This window comes from Manihot esculenta, chromosome 17 (assembly GCF_001659605.2).
Source record: "Manihot esculenta cultivar AM560-2 chromosome 17, M.esculenta_v8, whole genome shotgun sequence".
Taxonomy (NCBI): Eukaryota; Viridiplantae; Streptophyta; class Magnoliopsida; order Malpighiales; family Euphorbiaceae; genus Manihot; species Manihot esculenta.
In genome coordinates this window covers 6,335,590-6,350,743 of record NC_035177.2, presented here as the reverse complement: position 1 = coordinate 6,350,743, position 15,154 = coordinate 6,335,590, and the positions used below count along the sequence as shown (strand labels likewise).

General features: G+C 28.1%; 1 long non-coding RNA gene across 1 annotated transcript; it reads right to left on the bottom strand.

Moving 5' to 3' along the window:
• Positions 1-8,031: 8,031 nt before the first annotated feature.
• Positions 8,032-11,816, bottom strand: LOC122722186. Its single transcript, XR_006349150.1, has 4 exons — positions 11,697-11,816; positions 11,180-11,296; positions 9,286-9,438; positions 8,032-8,124 (listed from the first exon to the last, which is right to left on the bottom strand). It is a non-coding gene; the product is annotated as an uncharacterized LOC122722186 (long non-coding RNA).
• Positions 11,817-15,154: the final 3,338 nt, after the last annotated feature.

Sequence of the window (15,154 nt, the reverse complement as noted above, 5' to 3'; positions counted from 1 at the left end):
AAAACTTTTTTCACTTAAAGGTTTAGCAAAAATAACAAGTTGATTATTTGTACCTACAAACTCAAAAACAATATCAACATGTAACATATAATCATAAGTGAAATAATATCTAACATCAATATGCTTAATTCTACAATATTTAATGGGGTTTTTCGTCTAATTCATTACATTTGTGTTATGATATTTAATAGAAATGACATAAAAAAACATCTTAAAGGTCCCTCAATTGTTACTTAATCTAAATAACTTTCCTATAACAAAGATTCCTTTCCATATATTCAAGTTCATCAATTAAAAGTCTAAACAAATTTTATTTCTTACTACACTAAGAAACAAGAGATTGTCTTAGAAGTTGGCAAGTATCCAAGGAAGGAAAGGTATGCATAATGATCGAATTTGTAATACCCGGCTAGACTCCAGTATCGGAATTCCTACCGTCCGGTGGAATCTCGGATGTCGGAAGCCTCTAGTAGGGTAGAACCATGTTTTCATAAAATGTTTTAAGGTATTTCATGATTTTAAGTAAAGAGGAAATGAGTTTTTGCATGAAAACAACCTTGAAGGAAAACTCAGGTTCGGCCGCCGAACCTCAAGTTCGGCCGCCGAACATGCATGCCTTCGGGAGCGCCTTTAGGCCCCCGAAAGCATAAGTGAGGAAAGTCCAGGTTCGGCCGCCGAACCTCAAGTTCGGCCGCCGAACATGGCATGCATGCGGAGGCACATTCGGCCCCCGAACGTGGCCTGGCCAGCCACTATAAAAGGGTCCCTTAGCCGAAAACGGGCGAGCTTTTTCCCCATTTCCGGCCAAGGTGAGTTCTCCGCCACCCCTCACCGATCTTGAGTCTTTTCCTTCAGATCTTTCGAGTTTTTCACTAGTTTTTACTTTGTTTTGAAGATTTTCAAGCTTTGAGCAAAGTTTTGAAACTTTGAGGTTCAAGGGAATTCAACCCCTTCCATCTCCGAGTTAGGTCGTCTCTCTCTCGATCTTCAAGAGGTAAAAGCCGATCTTAAGCTCATTTCATGTTTAAAGTGATTTTTATGCAAGATCTATGGGGTAGAATGCATGTTTAGCTCATGGTTAGGTTTATGGGTTTTATATGTGTTTATGGACAATGTGAGTTGCTTGTGTGTTGTAGTTGGGGTTTTTGATGGTTTGATGCCCCTAGGAACTTGTATGTTTGCTTATGCATGATTGGGAATGTTGTAGAATAGGTTTATGCATGTTTGGATAGTTTTGGAGGCATAAATGCATAGGGGAACTGGGTTTCTGCCATTTTGGGAGAAACCAGGTTCGGCAGCCGAAGGAACTTTCGGCCGCCGAACATGCTTGTGGAGGCAGCCTTCGGCTGCCGAAGCTTGCCCCCGAAAGGAGACTTTCGTCTCTGTCTGGGACTTTCGGCCGCCGAAGGTGCCGCCGAACATGCATGAGTTTCGCCTCTGTCTGGGAGTTTCGGCCGCCGAAGGTGCCGCCGAACCTGCCTGACTTTCGGCTCTAGAGGGACTTTCGGTCGCCGAACCTGCCGCCGAAAGTGCCCTGTTCAGCCATTTCTTGCATGTTTTTCTATAATTATTCCATGATGTTTTAGGGGGTTTTTGGGGAATAGTTTAGAGTTATGTTCACGTATGTTTGGTCCCTCATTTGAGTCCACCTGTGTAGGTTCGGACCCGAGGAACCGAGGACCCCCGCAGTGAGTCTGTTGCCCCAGTGTCTGGTCAGAGCTATCCAGAGGTGAGTGGAATAAACCTTTACGTTTAAAGTAAATAAATTTCAAAGTTTTGAGCATTGTTCATGCATCATGAATGCCATGTGATGAATTAGGTTGCTTGCATTAGAATTCACGAATATGTTGCATTGCACATTTTGATGTTGATGTGGATGAATGTTGAATGATCCATAGCCCTCGATCTATGATATGACGATATGATATGTACGGTACGGAAAGTAAGACCAGTGGGACCCATTCTACGTTCGCTGGCACTATGTAAGGGAAAGACCAGGACCCATTCTACGTTCTGGCACAGTTGGACACTGTTATGTTATGATATGTAAGGGAAAGACCAGGACCCATTCTACGTTCTGGCACAGTTGGACCATGTAGAGGGCTATTAGTGACAAGTTCATCCTTGATGTGATTAGCTGTGATGTGATGCATTTCATGTTATCATATGTTTTAAATGTTTTATTATTCTGCTCACTGGGCTCTAGTAGCTCACCCCTCTCCCAATTTCCCCAGGATTGCAGGTACAGGGTAGACCAGGAGGTTTACAAGAGTAATGAAGTCACGTGTATATAATAGTTAGTGTGGACATGATAGACGTATTAATGTTATGTAAAAGTACAGTTTCAGTCATGTAATGATATTGAGGATTAGATATTGTGCTTGACATTGTGTATGAGGTATCCCTCTTATTACATGATCTAAAATGTTTTATTATGTTCATGAAAGCCAACTCATCTTATGATGTATCGCCCATTGGGGCATTGATGAGATCCCACAGAGGGATCATGATTATGATTATGGCTATGTGCAGTGCATGTTCAGGTTGAGTTGGATGTATGAAAGAAAAGTTTTAAATTTTTATGTATGTTGTGATCATGTATGGGATTAAACAGGTTTTCAAGTTGCAAGTCAGGCTTGCTACGGGTCTTGGCGGCCTTAAGCCGACCCGGATCCTAGCGCCGGTAGCGGTCCGATTTTCGGGTCGTTACAGAATTCTTGCACGACCTAAAATTAATAGGTCATTAGTGGGATAAGCAGTTTACAACAAAATTTCTTAGTATCGAGTTTATTTTGTCTTCATTCAACTATTTCATTTTCACTAGGACCTATGATGATGACTTTTAAGCTTTATTATTTTATATTCGATGACTTATTAATTACAAGCAATAATAAAGCATCCATCAATACAATCAAGGGTTTCATTAAGAATCTAGAATATGCATAATATTTTTTTGATATTGAGTTGGCAAGGTCCCTTATTGGATTTTTTTTAGCCAAAGAAAATACATAATGAATTTGCTCTAAGATTTTGGTCTTTTCCAAGCTAAGCATGCATCTTTTCCTATAGAAAATGGTTTATGGTTCCTTCCTAACTCTAGAAATGCAGTATATGACCCTAAACAATATTGAAGAATAGTAAAGAACTTATTATATCTCAACATCATGCAATTGAATATATCTTATGCAGCGAATATCTTACTCAATTTTTGTGATCACCTTATATTCCACACTGGCAACCAATGATTCAACTGCTTAATATTTATCAGTTTTCCTTTAAGAGGAATATTTTTTTATAGCAGCATCATTCGTCAAGCTCACTACATATTGCAACATGGATTGGGCCAGCTATCCTACTTCACATTCAGTGGCTTCTATGTATTCCTTGAGTCAGCTCTAATATCATGGAAGTTCAAGAAGCATTCCATGATAAGTATATTATCAGTGAGGTTGAATATTAAAGTATGGCAAGCACTGGTTATGAACTTCAATGGATTTCGTACACTTATATTGTTGCATTGTGACATCTAAGCAGCGATTCATATTGGCCAAAAAATCTTGTGTTCCGTGAATATACATAATATAAATTGTCATGTTATTAGAGATCACATAAAAAGTGCTTTCCTTTACACAATTTATGTCTCCTTTCAATTGTAGCTCATAGATATTTTCACTAAGTTATTGTATGCGTCGAGTTTTCAATCCCCTGTGTCTAAAGTGGGTCTGGTTGATGCTCACTAGCCTCTAACTTAAGGAGGATCTAAAGTGTGATATAAATTATGGCATCAAAGTTGTTATAGCACTTAGTTACACAAGCTAGAGGAAAGATACTAGAAGCATCAAGAATTCTCTAACAAGCTCACTTGTATATATACCCATGTAAAGCTTCTTTTATGATAATGAGAAAATAGTTATTTCATTTTATTCTATTATGTTTCTACACCTACAAAGTACGAGAGATTTACACTATATTTGGGATGAAATTCTTAAAGATGAGATATGAGTTTTAAAGTAACAATGTTACTTGTGTGAGGAACGTTTCTTGAGAGAAGTAAGGTATTTGAAAATTTTAAAATTTCTCAGAAAACCCCACTTTTTTTAATCCTCTAAATTGATGAATTGAAGATATTTTAATAGCTTACTTTTTGTTACATTTTAATTACTAAAAAAATTATTGAATTACTCCATTCAGATAAATTGTTAAAGTAAAACTTTAGATAAGGACATCAAGACTAAATCTTTAACCATTGAGTCATCCTTCATTGGGAAGCATATCATTTTTCTATTATGAAAGTCTTTCTTTAAATAGATCGCATAATTATTTAAATCATTATGAAGCATATCATTTTCTATCATAAAAATCTTTTTTTAAGTAGATCACATAATTATTTAAATGGTTTTTTACTTTTATATGCTTTTAATGTTTATAGTTTATATTTATCTATATTGTCAAAATTCAATATTTCATTGAGAAAACCTTTGGAACTTCGATGTTAAATGTATTTTGATTCCTATAGTTTCAAAATTAACACTTTTTTATTTTGAAAATAAATAAAGGAAATGAATTATTAAATTTGCACATCTAAATTCTTGTAATATAAATGAAATGGATAAAAATTAACGATTCTAATTCTTATAATAATATATTAATATTTTATTCTATAATTATAAAATTATGGACTTTCTTTTACACTTTAGATCTCATTGTTTAAATTAGATTATTTTTTATATTTTAAAAAAATTCATATATTCAATCCCAATTAGCTTAGAATTAAATTATTATTATTATTATTATTATTATTATTATTATTATTATTATTATTATTATTATATTTAACTTTATTTAATAGCCGTTTTAGTCTCTTATTTCAAAATATATTATTTTAATCTCTGAAAATATTTAAATTTTATTGATGATAGTATAATTATTATTTTAAAAGGGCAAATTCTAAACAAATTCCTCAAGGTATATTTCAAAATTTTCTATAATGAACCAAAATCATAGGTGCAGATCAATAGATAATCTAATAAAATGAAATTAAATTATTAAAAATTATAAATATTTTAATAGAGATTTTGAGTATTTTCTTTCAGTTTTCATTCATATACATTTTAATAATAAAATATATTTAATGAAAGCATCAAATCAATAAAAGAAAATTATACATGTCCTTCATTTAATTAAACTTAAAATTAAAGCCAAATCAAACGATTGAGTACATACAAAAATATTGATCCATATTTATTTATTTTTTAAATATTAATTATATATGCATGCAATAATAATCGAAAAAATAGAGCAAGAATATAGAAAAAGATAATTAAAAAGTTCAATTACCCTTTTGAATTCAGCCAAATATATGTGGCTGATTTGATTAAAGAGAAACCATATCCTTAGAAATAAAAACATAAAATTGCATTTAAATTCATTCCATCTTCTCATCATCATATCTTTCACAATCTATAATCTCAATTAGCGTTATTTGGAGAAATCTTAAAGTGGTAAATGTAAAGGGCTTCAAAGGAACCGTGAATGAACTCTATATTTTGAAATACATAATCATGTATGGTTGCAAACTAAGAGAAGTGAACCTCTATATCTCTAGTGAAGAAGATTACCCTAAAGAAATATGGAGAGAAAGTTTGTTAGCTGAAACAATTGCCTAGCCGCTTAAGGAATCCAAAAATTCATATGAAAGTAGTCGGTATGGATGCATGGTTAAAACTAATTATGACTTAATTACGTTTCTTAATTATCATTATGTTTTAACTACTGAAAAAATAAGTATTTGTGAAATTTCTAATAAATAGATTAACGCAGCGATTCTCGTCAACCCATTAGGTATGTCTATAAGTATTTTTTCTCCTATGGTTCCAGCTTTGGTTTTTGAGTAAATTGATATATCTTTAGACTACATTAATGTTTGTAACGGATTTTGGTTGATTATTAATCAGAAATAGTTTGTCGTTTTGATAAAAGCAGTATGTAATTCATATATTTATGTAGAGAAAAGATCTCACTTATATTTGATTCCATTCATGAGATGTTTGTAATAGTGTCCATGGACACCTCTACAAACATCTCATGGATGGAATCAAATATAAGTGAGATCCTTTCTCCATATAAATATATGAATCACATACTGCTTTTATTAAAATGATAGATCAATTTACTTAAAAGCCAAAAGTCGAAACGATTGAAAAAAAAATACTTGTAGAAATATCTAATGGGTTGACGAAAATCGTCGCGCTAATCTATTTATTATAAATTTCACAAATACTTATTTTTCTAATACTTAAAACATAATGATAATTAAGAAACATAATTAATTCGTAATTAGTTTCAACTATACATCCATGTTGACTAGTTTCATACAAATTTTCAGATTCCTTAAGCAGCTAAGCAACTCTTTCAGCTAACAAACTCTCTCCCCATATTTCTTTAGGGTCATCTTCTCACTAGAGATTTAGAGGTTCACTTCTCTTAGTTTGCAACCATACATGATTATGCATTTCAAAATATGAAGTTCATTCACGATTCCTTTGAAGCCCTTTACATTTACCACCTTAAGGTTTTTCCCAGTGGCACTAATTGAGATTATAAACCGGAAAAGATAGATGATGAGAAGATGGGATGAGTTCAAATGCAATTCTATGTCCCTACTTCTAACTGAAGTTATGGTTTCTCTTTGGATTAAACCCAACTTTTATCACCCACAAATTTGGTTGAATTTAAAAGGGTAATTAAATTTTTTTTAATTATTTTGTTTCTAAATTCTTTCTCTAATTTTTTATTATTATCACATGCATAACATAATTTTTTTTTAAATATAGATGAATCTTTTTGTATGTAACCTATCCTTTAATTTGGCCTTAATTTTCAATGTAATTTAAGGAGAGGCATGCATAATTTTTTTTTATATTGATATATGCATTCATTAATTATATTTTATTTTTGCAATGTATCTATGAAAACTGAAAGAAAATAATCTAAATCTCTACTAAAACTGAAATGTGGTCATTTTCTTCAATTGCTAAGCTTGAACTGTGTTTAACAGAAGCCCATGAGTCTATAGATTTTAAAAATTTGGTATTTTTCCACAATCTTAGTAACTGCAATTTCTTTTTTTTTTTTTAAAAAAAACTTTCATTTGATTCATTTATCTATTATAGATTCATTTAGCTATTATATTAAATATAAATTATTCCTTTTAAACCTAATAATATGTATTACTAGTAATTTAACTAACAACAAAATTTAAAAAAAAAAATCTCATGATTTTAAATTAATGCATTTTACTGTTTAAGGCAAAAGGCATTTAGTTCATTTTAGAAAATTTGAAAATATACTTTCAATAGTTTTTTGGTGTTTGCAATTTTAAAATAATATTCTTTAAAATAATAATTATACCATCATCAATAAAAATATAATATTTTAAAAGATTAAAATAGCTTTGTTTTAAAAGAGATTAAAATAGTTATTTAATAATGATTTAGAAATTAAATATAATAACAATTATTAAAATTTAATTTTAAGCTAATTAGTATCAATTATATGAAATTTTATATAATATCAAAATATAATTTAATTTGAATAATAAGATTTGAAGTATAAAAACAGTTGATAATTTGATAATTAAAAATTAAAATATGAATATATTATTTCAAGAATTAAAAGTGTTAATTTTTATTCAGTTCATTTATAATACAAGAAGTTAAGTGTGCAAATTTAACAATTGATTCCCTTTATTGATTAAAAAAATGTTAATTTTAAAACTATAAAAATCAAAATATATTGTAAATCAAACTTCAAAAGATTTTTTATAGTCAATTTTAAAATTTTATATATATATATAATAAATCTATATCAATAAAGATTGATTTTCTTCTCAAGTAGCCCAACATTCATTCATCAAATATCAAATTCTAAAAGTAAAAAATAAATATAAACTATATATAGATATTAAAAAATATGAAAATAAAAAAATCATTTAAATCATTATTTAATCTATTGCAAAAAAAAAAAAAAAAACTTACATGGTAAATAAAATGATGTGCTTCCCAACTAAAGATGGCTCAATGGTTAAGAATTTGATGTTCTTATTTCATGTTCAAATTCTACCGCCTGTTGTCAAAATTCATAGTGAGAGGTCAATATATAAGTATACTTTAACAAAGATTGTAAACGAACAAGTCAAAGATTTTAAAACATCTATAATTCACCAATTTGTTGAATTAAAAAAGTGGGATTTTTAGAATTTTTTTTTCTTACCTTTCAATAACCTTATTACCTTCAAGAAACCTTCTTCTCAAATAACATTGTTACTTTAGAATCTATATATTATCTTAAAGAACTTTATCTCAAATTTAGTGTAAATCTCTAGTTCTTGTAGTGTTTTCTTGATCTAAGATGAAATATTCTTCTTACTCATAAGATTTTATTATCAAAAAAAGGAGAAAAAAGTGAAAATGAATATGTTTGAGAAATCTCTAACTTTTTCTTGGATTTTAATGATGGGATGCTTCAAGAAATGAATTCTTTGCACTATGTTTACTTCATCTTCCACCTAAAAGAAATATATAAAAAGAAATCAAATAGAAAATCCACTTAAAAAATGTCTATATCTATACCATGACAAATGCTATTTTAAATTATAGATAAATATGTTAAAATAAAAACACTTAGACAATAAGCACAAGAATGTTCTCAAACATATCAAATTTTTATAAAGATAAAGAAAACAAGTACTATAATAAGCCCAAAAAATATAAAACAAGAGGAAAAGGCCTTAGAAGGCCTTAGTTACTCGTATTTTAAACTTATAAAAAAATTATTAAATAAATGTCAAGCATTTAAATTAGATTTTGGCAATATAAATTTGTCTCAACCATTAAATCAATAGGTGTGATCTATTAATAGTTGGCACATATATCCTTTTATAATGATAAAAATCCATACTATTCATTAAATCATTAGATGGAATCAATTATTGTCAGCACGAACATCTCTTCTAATTATATAACTAATAATAAAAAAATATAAAAAATTTAGTTGGCATGAGGTATAAGGATTAAACTCATAATGACTACCATGGTAATAATAGAGGTGAGTATCAAATGGTTTAGTTTCATCTAAAAAGTTAAAAGCATAGCAATATTTTAACCAAAGAATACTAAAATTGAATTAAAACAATTGAATTAAATTCTCAAACAACTACTTTTTTCTTTTGAATTTAACATCTATAATTCAATAATTAAATCTTTGATATTAATGAGGCAAACTTACATGATAAGAAAAAGGATATACTTGATCGGATGACGGTTTCCACTGATTGTTGTTGGAGTTCCTCGTAGGTAGGCGACATATAACTTTTACTTTAAATCTCTAGAAATTTATAGGCTTTTGTTGGCCTTGAGATGAAAATACTCCTCCTACCCTCTGTATTTTTATTATGAAAAAAAATATAATTAAAAATTCTTTAACATTTGCCTAAGTTTAATAAAGGGTGCTTCAACTAGCAGAAATATAAAAAGAAGAAAACACTTTGGAAGTCCTCAATAATATCTTATTTGACTATTAATCAAATATCTTAAATGGGAAATGAATTTTGTGCATTCTACTTGCTTTATCTTCGGCTTAGACTTTAAATAAAAAAATCATATCTCAAAAAACATATATGAAAGGAGAGGTAAAGAATAAAATTCCCTTCAAAGAGAGAAAAATCAAAAGCCATTAAAATTATTTACACAAGAAGAATAAGAATATGCTAAATAAAATCACATCTTCTAATCGACCTTGAAAAGGAAGCTCTAACAAGGTTCAAAAATATAAATATCAAGAAAAACCTCTTACAAGACCTAACCATACTTCCTAAAGCTCTCTTCTATGGCTAATTAAGAGAAATGATGGGATAAATTTAAGAGAGAGGGGGAAAGAGTAGAGAAAATATCAAATATTTTTTTAACATTTATTAGAACTTTACTATTAAAGTAATCACCGAACATTTAAATTAGGTCTTAATAATATAAAACCATGTTGGTCATTAAATAAATAAATGAGATCTAGTGATTTGATGTTAGCATGCATATCCTTTATTTGTGATATAAAAAAAATCTATTTTATTATTAAAATAGTGAATGAAATTTATTAATTAGTTAACATATACATCTCTTCCTATCATAGCAATAATAAAAAAAATGTATACTCACATGAAATATGTTGGCGGGTCATAGTAATGAGTACAAATTAGATTAGTAACATAATAACTCATGTGAGTATCAATGGATTAATTTAGTTTGAAAAAAATCAAATACATTTATGTAAAAAAATTCAAATATAATTGAAGTTTTAATAACTAAAGCTAGTGTTATGCAATTCATGTGGGTCTTGAATCAAATTAAAGTAAAGAATCATATAGAGCCAAATTAAAACCGAAACTGACTCAATGATGTAGGAATGAAATCGAAACTGACTCATTATTAAAATGGTGAATGAAATTTATTAATTAGTTAACATATACATCTCTTCTTATCATAGCAATAATAATAAAAATATATACTCACATGAAATATAGTGGCTAGGGTCATAGTAATGAGTACAAATTATATTAGTAACTTAATAACTGATGTGAGTATCAATGGATTAATTTAGTTTGAAAAAAAAAATCAAATATATTTATGTAAAAAAATTCAAATATAATTGAAGCTTTAATAACTAAAGCTAGTGTTATGCAATTCATGTGGGTCTTGAATCAAATTAAAGTAAAGAATCATATAGAGCCAAATTGAAACCGAATCTGACTCAATGATGTAGGAATGAAATCGTACTGAACCAAATTTATTTAGTTTTTTTGTTTTAGTTTTTTGCCAAGAATCGGATCGAAATCGTATGCAAATATATAAACATATTTATTTATATAAGTTCCATAAAATTGCATACATACAGACATATATTACAGAATTTGTATTAGTAAAATATAAATTACTAAAATCAAGAGTAAATCAAGGTTATTTTAGTACGTAAAATGTAATAGAAAGATAATAAAATATTTTTAATTCACCAATTTAGTGAGTTAAAAAAGTAGTTTAGTTTTTTTTTTTTTAATTTCAAAAGCCTTATTTCCTTCAAAAAAAAATATTTTTTTCAAATAAATATTTTTACTTTAGAATCCATACCTTACCTTAAAAAACTTCATTTCAAACATAGTGTAGATCTCCACGGATTTGTAGACTCTTCATGTCTCTAAGATGGAATATTTCAAGAAATGAATCCTTTGTACTATACTTACATCTCTCACCTAAAAGAAAAATATAAATAACAATAACTTAAAAAATTTACTTAGAAAAGCTCTATACCTCTACAATAACAATAGCAAGTAAAAAAAAGCCAACAAAAAGTACATGCACACTAATTAGTTTTTTACATTCTATATTTTTTATTTTCTACTTAGACTAAAAACAAATCATATTTAGAAAAACATTTATGAAAGGGGAGGCAAAAAAATAAAATTATCCTAAAACGGTCTAAATCTTTAAACTAGTAATTGAAAAAATAGAGAGAAAATAAAAAAATCATTAACATTAATTATGAAAGAAGAATATGAATATGTTAAAAAAATCTCATATATTCTCGTGGATAGTAAAAATAAGGCTCTGAACCGCTTTAAAAAATATAAAAAAGAAAGAAAAACCTCTTACAAAGGCTCGGCCATACATATCTCCGAAAACTTCCTTTTATGGCTAAATTAAGGAACGAAGTGGATAAATTTCAGAGAGAAGAAGGGAGAGAAACAAAAGTATTTTTAAATTTATTAAAACTTCAATATTAAAGTAATTTCTAAACAATTAAATTAGTTTTTAGCAATATAAATTTATATTGGTCGTTACATCAATGGCTAGGATCCATTCGATACCTGGCATGCATATCCTATTTTAGAGATAAAAAATCTTTTTTATTGTTAAAATAGTAAATGGAATCTATTGATTAGTTGGCACCCATATCTCTTGTTATTATAACTGTAATAAGAAACAAAAAGTTTGCTCACATGAAATGTGATGGTTAGGGCCACAATAATAAAAACAAATTATATTAGTTAGGTAATAGTTGAGGTGGATATCAATGGTTTGAGTTGATTTTAAAAAATAAAAGAAAATCAAATATATTTAAAGAAATACAATTAAAGTTTTAATTAAATAGAAGCTATGATGATGAACAATTCTTGTAGGTCTTAAATTAAACTAAACTAAAAAATAGAGTCAAACTGGAACTGAAAAAGAATTGATAATGAATGAATTGAATCTTCGTGAATCAAATTTATTTAGTTATTTAGTCCTAGTTTCTTTGTTAAGAGTCATATAAAAATTGTATTGAACTACTTTTTGTTGATTTTTATTGATATTATGATTTCAATAATAGTTTAAATAATATGTTTTATATGTCCCATAAATTCAACAAAAATTACAAATACACAAATATATATATATATATATATATGTGTGTGTCTATAAAATATAAATTACTAAAATTAAGAGCAAATCGAGGTTATTTTAGTAAGTAGAATGTAATGGAAAGTAAGGTATTAAAATAACATTTTTACTTTAGAATCCGTACCTTATCTTCAAGAATGCCATCCCAAACATAGTATAAATCCTGTGTGATTTTAGACTCTTCTTATCCATGGGATGGGATATTCCTTTTATTCATAAGTTTCTATTATCAAAGAACGGGAAAAATGTGAAATAGAATATATCTAAGAGATCTCCAACATTTGTTTTAATTTTATTGATAGCGTACTTCAAGAAATGAATTATTTGTATTATATTTGCTTCGTCTAAAGGAAATATATAAAGGGAAATATATAAAGGGAAATCAATTACAAAATTCACTAAAAAAAGGTTTATATATATACAATTATAATAAAAAGTTAAAAAAAAGGCCATTTTAAATAATACTACAACATGCTAAATAAAAATTCCTAGGGAATAGTAATAAGAATGCCATCAGAATGTATATTTTTACCATAGAAAACTAATATATATTTTATTTAGAAATCTTTAATATTTGCCTAGATTTTAAAAGAGCGATGCTTCAAGAAACTTAGAAATATAAAAAGAAAGAAAGAAAATCTTTGATAAGTATGAACAATATCTTATTTCATGGTGAATCAGAGATTTGAAATCAAAAAATAATTTTAAACATTCTATATGCTTTATCTTCAGCTTAGACTAAAAGGAAATAATATCTAAAAAATATATACAAAAGGAGAGGTAAAGAATAATTTTTTTCTTAAAATAGTCTCAATCCTTAGAACAATAATTGAAAAATAGAGAGAAAAATAAAAAAAGTAATTAAATTTAAGTATGAAAGAAAAACAATAATATGGTAAAAAAATCTCACTGCTTCTTATGGATCATGAAAAGGAGGCTCTAACACGCTTCGAAAAATATAAATAATAAAGAAAACCTCTTACGATGTCTCAGCCATGCATATTTCCTTATAAATTTCTTTCATGGCTAAATTAAGAAAACGCATTGGATAAATTTGAGAGAGAGAGAAAGAGAGTGAAAAAATATAAGACAAAATTAATTTTAAATTGATTAAATCTTCGTTATTAAAGTAATCGCTAATCAATTAAATTAGTTCTTAGCGATATAAATTCATGTTAACCATTACATCATAGGTGGGATCCAGCGACTTAATAGTTGGCATGCATATCGTTTTTAGTGACATAAAAAAATATTTTTTATTCTTAAAATAGTGAATGGAATCTACTGATGAGTTGGCACACACATCTCCTGTTATTACAACAATAATAAGAAAAAAATATATTTTCTCACATAAAATGTATTGGTTAGGGCCACAAGTAATAAATGTAAATTAGATTAGTAAGGTAATAATTAAGGTGAGTATCAATGGTTTGAGTTAGTTTTAAAAAATAAAAGAAGATCAAATATATTTCAAAAAAATAAATATAATTAAAGTTTTAATCAAATCCAAGCTAGGGTCTTGGATAATTAACCAAAGTAAAGAATAAAGTTAAAGTAGAAAATAAAAAGAACTAATGATCTAGGAATTAAAACTTGCTAAATCAAATTTTTTTAGTTATTTAGTTCTAGTTCTTAATTAAGAACCATATAAAAATTATACTGAAGAATATTTTGTTGATTGTTATTGATATTATTATTCTAATAATTTAAATAATATATTTTATATGTTACATAAATTCAATGAGAATTGCATACATATATATATATATACCGATTTTTTTCATACAGAATCACCGTAAAGGGTTATTAAGTACCGCACTACTTAGACTATCAGGTTGGTAACTAAATAATCAAGTAGTTAGAGAAGTAGGTCATAGGAGTTCATTCATTTTACTTTTTTTCTATTTTATTTTTTTTCTTTCTTTTTCTTTTTGACACTCCTTAATTTTCACATAACCATATGGTCTAGACGATGTCTTTAAATTTATTCTTAATAAAAAGCAGCAATTTATTTAAAGAATGTGCATTCATTATCCAACTATTAAATAAGGATCATATTTTATGAGTTTTCAAAACAAGCCTTAAAAACAAAACTAATAAAATGAGCAATGATAACTTTATTCTATGTAAGCTAGCATACAAATGGCATAAGAATTTGAATTTTATGATAAAGGACATATCAATTTCTCATGAAAAGTAAGAAACTGCAATAAATTTTTTTTGAATACTGAAAATAATATTGAAAAAATCAGAAAAATTAAAATCCGAGAAACAATTTAGCAAGTGCAAGTGCTGAGAAATTGCTGAGAAACAGAATAAGTTTTACAGGCTTGGGCAAGCCTCTAGCAATCAGTAGAAAAATTGTGCAGAAATAGCAGAATAGAAGAACAATTTTTAAACCATAGCAGAAAAATATGTATATCAACCAATCAACCAATCACAAAAAACACTTCTATTCCAATCACTTCCCCCCTCCCTCCATACTTACTCCTCATAGTGTCCTCAATATGAAAAAAATTCAAGTAACGGGGAAATTTTATAAACAAATTAGCAAAAGTGAGTCAAAGAGAACTTCTCTGAGGAGTAAGTAGCCTAAAACTCAAGCAGGTGGTGGCTGGGGCAACCCCAAGTGAGAAAGGATGGCATCCAACTTTGCATTAATGTGGTGC